Source organism: Oryx dammah, unplaced genomic scaffold, assembly GCF_014754425.2.
Source record: "Oryx dammah isolate SB20612 unplaced genomic scaffold, SCBI_Odam_1.1 HiC_scaffold_22, whole genome shotgun sequence".
Classification (NCBI taxonomy): domain Eukaryota; kingdom Metazoa; phylum Chordata; class Mammalia; order Artiodactyla; family Bovidae; genus Oryx; species Oryx dammah.
In genome coordinates this window covers 33,834,948-33,843,129 of record NW_024070206.1, presented here as the reverse complement: position 1 = coordinate 33,843,129, position 8,182 = coordinate 33,834,948, and the positions used below count along the sequence as shown (strand labels likewise).

General features: G+C 32.6%; 1 non-coding gene across 1 annotated transcript; it reads right to left on the bottom strand.

The window, feature by feature from the left end:
• Positions 1-3,085: 3,085 nt before the first annotated feature.
• On the bottom strand, positions 3,086-3,157 carry TRNAS-GGA. Its single transcript has one exon. It is a non-coding gene; the product is annotated as a tRNA-Ser (tRNA).
• Between the last annotated feature and the right edge of the window lie 5,025 nt (positions 3,158-8,182).

The window sequence follows — 8,182 nt, the reverse complement described above, 5'->3', positions numbered from 1 at the left end:
TTATTAATAAGCTGCTAAAAAATGGCAACCTTTACTTCTGGATATGCAACTCACAAATCAGCTCATATTTTTATTTCTGAGTTGTCAGAGATATTAGGTACTAGTATTTTCTGAATTTAAAAAATATTAAGTTTTTATTTCCAATGATACAGCAGTCTAAATGTGATAACATTCCTCCTCCTCCAAAAACAGAAAGTTTAAAATGGTGGATAAAATATTCTTGCATTAACATGCACCTCTAGCCTAGAAAAATAAATAAGGTTTCTAAGTAATTTGAATATGATTACCTTACACAGAAGAAGCCATTTAAGTCACAAAATATCTGCGCTATATACTCCAGAGAGTGTATAGTTTTCATTTTCTCCAGGGTCCCACATTCTACAGATTCTGGATCTAATTAATCCTTTATCCAGAGATATCCTGCTAAAGGCATTGAATAGATCAGGTCTCTTCCTCTGAGAATATATCATTAGCCATTTAATTGAAGGTCTAACAAGGAAATTAGCTGGGTTACTTTCTTTCTTTTCCCCAGAGACATCTCCTCACCCCTTGTAAGACAATAAATTCATACACACCAGCTATTTAACTTCCTACAGTGCATCTGCTAGGTAGAAACATGTATCAGGATAGAGTTTTATCTTGAAAGTAAGAATAGCATAGGATTTTAAAGTGCTTTTATAGTCACGATTTTAATGAATAACTAGACCCTTTCCATGTAGATGAACAATTAAATCTCAGAAAAGGCTGATACAGTCAGTCAGGTAGGTGTGGCTTCTCCATCCTTCTTGATGATTCTGAACTAGCTTCCTGGACATTGTGTCCTCACTGATTTACAAATGTACAAAGAGCTTCCCCAAATTCTCAAAACATTTACAAAATAATCAAATATGCAAATTCAAGTTATTTGTATATGCAATATGATCATCATAAATTCTCCCTTCTATACAACTCAGAAATGAAAATTACTCTTTAATGTGAAATCTTAGTTGATTTGTTTTGTCTTCCATGGGTGCATTTCTTAGCCTTATCATGTGTATAACTGTTGAATATTATTTAGATAATTTCACATTCTTTGAAGCACATTTTTATAACAAAAATGAATAAATATTAATTAAGAAATTATTAGATACTTTGAAAAAGAAAGAGAGATACATTCTAGGAGTGGAGACTTAAACAGAATCAAAATGAACAAAAAACTACAAGTTTTGTGGAGACAGGATATAATTTAATCTAGAGATTAAGGGAAATTTTGAAGAAGAGGAAATGCAAGGTAAATTGTGAAGAAAAAGTACATTTTTAACAGGAAGAGAAGAACAAAATTCCAGGCACATTTAGGAACATCTCTGAATGTACAAGGTATGTAGTGCATGGTATGATCTGGACATCATAGTAGTAGGGTGTGTTTGTGGTGGAAATAAAGTTGTAATGGAGTCTTTCTTCATGGTAGGAAATCATGAATATCAATCTATAGAGTCTGGGCTTCATTGTGTAGGTTATATGCATTCACCAAAGTATTTTGAATAGTATGAGCCTTTGACAGTTAAACTATTGAAGAACATTTAGAGGTGCTGTGTAAGGAAACACAAGAAATCAAAGTAGCACTTCTTGAGTGCCAGTCAATATTCTTGGCACTTGCCAATGTTCTTCGGCAATTCAAACACATTTAATCCTGACCCTACCTCTTCCTATGTTGGAAGTAATATGTAACTTACATCTGGAGAAAAAGTAGTTTTACAGTTCATTCCAAGTCACACAAATAGTCAAGAGGATAGATTTGAAGTTTACTGATATACTGATGAGAAGAGTGGAAATATGCTGATTGGCTAAGCCAGAAATAGCCCATCATTACCCTGAGTGAACTCGCCCATCTAAAGGTCAGAACTGAAATAGTCAAGGACTTTTTTGGACTAGCAATAGCTCATTTCTCCTGTGAGCAGAACCCGCAAGCCCCAAACTTCCCTTCCAAAATTCCTCACTTGTAGAGAGGAGAATGGAAACTTCTGAAACATGGTAAGAAGCCATGAAGTTACCTTTCCTAACACATCCAATAATTATGTTTTGTCATAAGATGTCAATAGTGAGGATGTTCTGTGTTTTTAAGTAGTAATGCAAACTGTTTTGGAGCAGTTATATATTAATGATAGATAACAGTATACATGTATTGTCTTTAGATTTAAAGTTATAAAGAACAAAAAATAAGGAATATATAGCAACACTTACTACATTGGGTAAGGATCAAAAGTAATATTTTTATTATTCAAATTAATGTAAATTTGTTAATCTTTGAAGAAATTCTACATGTCTTCATTAAATTTTCATTGCCATCTATGTAACATTTATGCTTTATAAATGTCACAAAAAGGTCTCTTTCAATTTGTGCTTGAACTAGCTACAGCCAACAACTTTTTCTACTGACATCTGCTAGAAGTAACTCCATCCTTAAATATAATAAGCTTTTCCCTTTGGTTTGTATTTTGTTTTTTGACCCAGTTAACTCTAAATTAAGTAGACTTCACAGGGAAAGAACACCATCATGTTGACATATAAGTAGACATATAAGTCTATTATAAATAGACTCCCAAAGACGAACAATGAAATCCACTGATGCAACCCATTTTTAAAAGCCATCTCCTACAACAAGCTTGCCACAAATGTTTTTGCTTCCAGACATTGCCATTAAAAAAAATAATAATCCAAATTGTGCTAGAAAATTAATTTTACATTTTCCTGTGAAACATGGACTTTTTAAAAAATGATGTGTTGCATGTATTGTCCAAGTTTAACTCACACCTGCCAGCCTTGTGGTGTGAATAATTTCATGAGTCTTTAGTTTTTCTTTACACTGTTTGCTTACACCTTGATCAGATAGATTTATAACACCTATTCTGGAAGAAATGTCCTTTACCTTTTGAAAGAAACTTTTCTACGCACATGTCTTTTTTAGTGTAAAATCTGTGAAAGTGGTCGCTCAGTCGTGTCCGACTCTTTGCAAACCCGTGGACTGTAGCCTACCAGGCTCCTTCCTACATGGGATTCTCCAGGCAAGAGTACTGGAGTGGGTTGCCATTTCCTTCTCCAGGGGATCTTCCCGAGCCAGGGATCGAACCCGGGTCTCCTGCATTCCAGGCAGACGCTTTAACCTCTGAGCCACCAGGGAAGCCCAAAATTTGTATTATTTAAATAAAGTTTTTATTTTAGAAACTTTGTAGATTTACAGAAAAAAAAGTTAAAATAGTACAGGGGTCTTGTATACCCCATAACATTTCTCCTATTATTACTGTCTTAGTTTAGTATGATACATTTTACACAATTAGTGAGCCAATATTGATGTATCATTTTTTTTTAAATTTTATTTTTACAGTTGTGAATGTGGTTTCTTTGATAATTCCCTGTGATTCTCCTTGGGGTCGAAACAACTGTGATTAGGACCAGACACCCCACCAATATTGAGACATCATTATTAACATAAGTCCATAGATATTTTAGGATTTCTATGGTTTTTACTGTTGTGGGATCCAGTCCCAGATACCACACTACATTTAGAAATCATGACTCTTTAGATTAATCTAGACTGACAGTTTATTCAGACTTCAGATGATCTCACAACTTTGAGGAAGGCTGGTCAGGTATTTTGTGGGATGTTTGAATTTGTTTGAATTTGTCTGACAGTTTCCTTCTGATCACACTAGGGTTATGAGTTTTGAGGAGGAAAGTCACAGAGGCAAACATGCTATTTTTCATCACATCATATCAAGGGTATACACTATATGATTTATGACTGTTGATGTTGACCTTGATCATTGGCTAAGGCTGATTTGTCCCTTTTCTTTCTTATAAAGTTATTTTTACTTTCCCCTTTTCATTCCGTGCTCTTGAGGAGGAGGTCACAATGGACACTAATGAAAGTTTTATTTCTAACTTTTCAATTCATTTTCTTTCTTTCTTTTTTTTTGTCTTATTTTATTGACTATGACCTCAAACAGACGGAAGTAGTGCTAGTGAGCACCTTGTGTTGATAGAAAGCTTTTATTATTTCATCATTAAATATCACACTGGCTTTTTCTAGATACACTTTATAAGAATAAAAAGCCACCTACTATTTTTTAAGTGTCAGGAAGTTTTAAATTATAAATGGATGTTCAACTGTTATTAAATTTTGTTCTACATGTATGGATTTTCATATGATTTTTCTCTTTATTCTATATATGTGATGAATTCAATTGCTTGATTTTTCAATTATTAAGAAACTGACACCTTGAACACCTTAAAATTACTTATGTTATATGTCAATAATATCTCAATAAAGCTAGGATGAGAAAAAAGAAACAAGTGTTGTGATTATCCTTAGACTTGTTGCAGGTAAGAGGCACACAGATGTTGGTGCTGTTCTGTTTAATAATTTGGGGGTTGACTGCAGAGGTGAGTTTACTTTGTGAAAATGCATGGAGTTATTTGAGCTCTTTTCTCTCTATAGGTTATACTTTGATAAAAAATAAAGCTTAAAAAATCTTGCATTCTTAATATAATCTCAACTTACTCAATGATCTTTTCATATATTTCTGAATTCTACTTAAGAAATAAATATTCTAATTTACATAGGATTTTCCTTAATATCCATGAGAGTAATTGGCCTAAAATTTTAATTTGCTGTTCAAATTGGCACAAGCTTGTAAAACATGGTGAGTAGTATTTTCTCCTTTTTAAATTCTCTGGATGAGTTTGTATAATGTTGTTTTATGCATTTCATAAATGTTGTGAAAATGACTCTCTGCAGCCATTGTCTGGGCTAGAGATTTTATTGTGGGACATTTATTTCAATTACAGATTCAGTTCCTTCAGTAGTTAAAAAAGACGTATCTTCTATTTCTCTGTGAGTTAGTTTGGGAAAGTTTCGCTGTTCTAGCGATTTGTCATTTTGTCTAAATCATCAAATTTACAGCCAAAGATAATGTATTATATTTGTACATAGATACATGTATATATATTATATCATGTCTTTAAGAATTGTAGTGATCTTTCCTTTGTAATTTTCTATTTGGTAATATTTGGTCCACTTCTCATTTTTATCAGGTTTCAGGGAATTTTTCAATTTTATTAGCTGTGTAAATGAACAAATGTTGGCTTTGCTGCTCTCTATTTTATATATAGTATCTATTTCAGGTATTAGTACTCATCTTTTTTTTCTCTCATAATTCTTAAAATTGTAAACATAATGTCTTGAGATAAGCACCACAGATTCTTATTCTTTATTATTTCCTAAAACATGAATTCATGGTTATACATCCCTCACAAATTATGCTTTTGCTATATCTCACTCCTACAGATACATCATATTTTCTGTTACCATTCCCTTTAAAATATTTTCTAAATTCATCTTGATTTCTTTCTAATCCCATATCTTACATAGGAATGTATTGACTAATTTCTAAGCATCTTGGAATCTTTAATTATTTTACATAGTGACTACAACCTTAGTCTACTCTAATCAAAGAAAAATCTGGTTTTAATCCTTTGACACTGGTGAGCTGCTTAATGAAGCATATTACTAATTGATAAACGTTTCATTTGCACTTGAATATAATATGTATTTTGCCATTGTTGATGTGAAATTCCTGTGAAAAAATTTATGAAAGTCTTTGATTGCATTGCTTATATACCAATGTTTTATCTAATTCTCATGTCAGTGAATGAGAGAATTTACTGAAGTCTCATTTTTTTAAATTTATTGGTTTATTCTTTAATTCTTTCAATTTGTGCCTTATTTATTTTAAGCGATGTTTTTATTTGCATACAAACATAGACTCACTAAACTTCAGTGCTGTATTTGATGATTTTACTATTATAAAAATATTCCACTTAGCTCTATATAAGATTTGTCTTCAAGTTTATTTTATAATGACTAGTATTAGTTTAAATATGTCAACTTTCTTTTACCAACTGTTTTTATATCACAATTTTCCTTTTTACTATAATTTATTTTTTTATTTGATGTGCATCTCTGGTAGTCAGAATATATTGATATTTCTTATGTTTATTTTTATTCTAGTTAGATAATATTTACCTTCAAATTGTAGTATTTGTGTGTGTGCTCAGTCACTCAGTTGTGTCCAACTCTTGTGATCCCATGGACTATATATAGTCTGCCAGGTTCCTCTGTCCATGGGACTTCTCAGGCAAGAATGTTAGTGTGGATTGTCATTTATCCCTCCAGGGGATCTTCCTGGCCCAGGTATTGAACCCACTTCTCTGTCTCTTGGGTCTCCTGCGTTGGCAGGCAAATTCTTTACCACTAGCACCACCTGGGAAGCCTAATTTTAGTATTGAGTTTATATATATATTTTATTACTGTTTTATTTGAACTTGGTCTTTCCTGGTGTCTCAGAGGGTAAAGAATCTGACTGCAATGCAGGAGACCCTGGTTCCATCCCTGGGTCAGGAAGATGCCCTGGAGAAGGAAATGGCTCCCCACTCTAGTACTCTTGCCTGGAGAACTCCCATGGACAGAGGCGCCTGGCAGACTACCATTCATAAGGTCGCAAAGAGTCAGACATGACTGAGAGACTAGCACTTCAAACTTCACTTATTTGAACTTAATTCTAACTTATTATTGATTTTTCCATTTATTCCAAGTTTACTTAATTTTTTTCTCCTTTCCTTTATTATTCAAGGATTTCCTGATATCATTTTTATGTTCCATTCTATACTATATTTTATGTATATACTCTCTTACTATTCTTTATGAAAGAACTTAAATATTACTATTGGAATCTTGGACTTATGAGAGTTTGTTATAAATTATTCTTTTTACAATTCTAAAAACACTAAAAGCTTAGAATACTTTAATTCAACGTACCCTCACTCCCTAACTTTTTTTAGGGGGTGCATCATAAATTTAAATCTCCATAATATTTGCCATTTGACTCTATTCTCTCATATCACTTTGTTGATGAAGCAGTTGACATGCTTTCTTTTAATATAATATGTCTTTTTAAAATAACTCGAGTTTTTTAAATTGTTTTTTATTTAAGTGACAACTGAAGTCAATGCTTGATTTTTTATTAAATTTTGGGCCTAGAAAACAAACCTCTAAAAGATAATAATGGGTGAAATTGACAAAATCTGAATTGGTGCTGTGGAGTAGATAATCTATAAACTGAGGATAACAAAAGCCACAATCAAAGCCAAATCCAGCTCAACTTTTGTAAAAAATGACTCATGCTTCAGACTCAAAACTTAGCAGAAGAGCAAGACTGACCAATTACATGTACTATCAGGGTGAAATTTATTATATGCAAATTATGCCTTCATTTACAGAAGAAAAAAAAGATAAGGACATTTTCAACAAGACACAAGTTGAAAAATTGTTCTCTCCATTAAACCTACAATCTAAGTTAAGTTAAAAATGTAATATAAAAGGAATCTGACACTGGATAGAAACCTAATTCTGGAGAATGGATCAGAAAACATGAGAAAGTGTAAATATATTGTTTAAGATAAGGACTTCTAAAAGTTACTTTATACATATACATATATATGTGTATATCTATATATATATATAGATATACACATATACCTGTATGTGTGTTTGTATATGGAAGAAGGAAATGGCAACCCACTCCAGTATTCTTGCCTAGAGAATCCCGTAGACAGAGGGGCCTGATGGGCTGCTGTCCATAGGGTCACAGAGTTGGACACACTGAAGCCATTTAGCATGCATGCATGCATTGGAGAAGGAAATGGCAACCCACTCCACTATTCTTGCCTGGAGAATCCCAGGGACAGAGGAGCCTGGTGGGCTCCCATCTATGGGGTCAAACAGAGTCAAACATGACTGAAGCGACTTAGCAGCAGCAGCAGTGTTTGTATATGCATGTGTGTCTTTAAATCTCTTTTTAAAAGTATTCAGTTTAAAGTAAAAATAACAATGTAATGTGGAATATAGAACATAAATACAAGAATAAAATATTATATGACAAGGAAAGCAGAGGGGAGAAATTAGTAAAATAAATATACCATTGTAAAGTTCATATATTGTTTATGAATAATGGAGTCAGTTTTGAAAGTAGACAATTACATAGCTTAAAATTGCATATTAAGCAACTACTAAAAAAAAATAGCAAAAACAGACAACTAAAATGGCAATAAAGAATACAAGATGAAATATGAAAATATTTTCAACTAA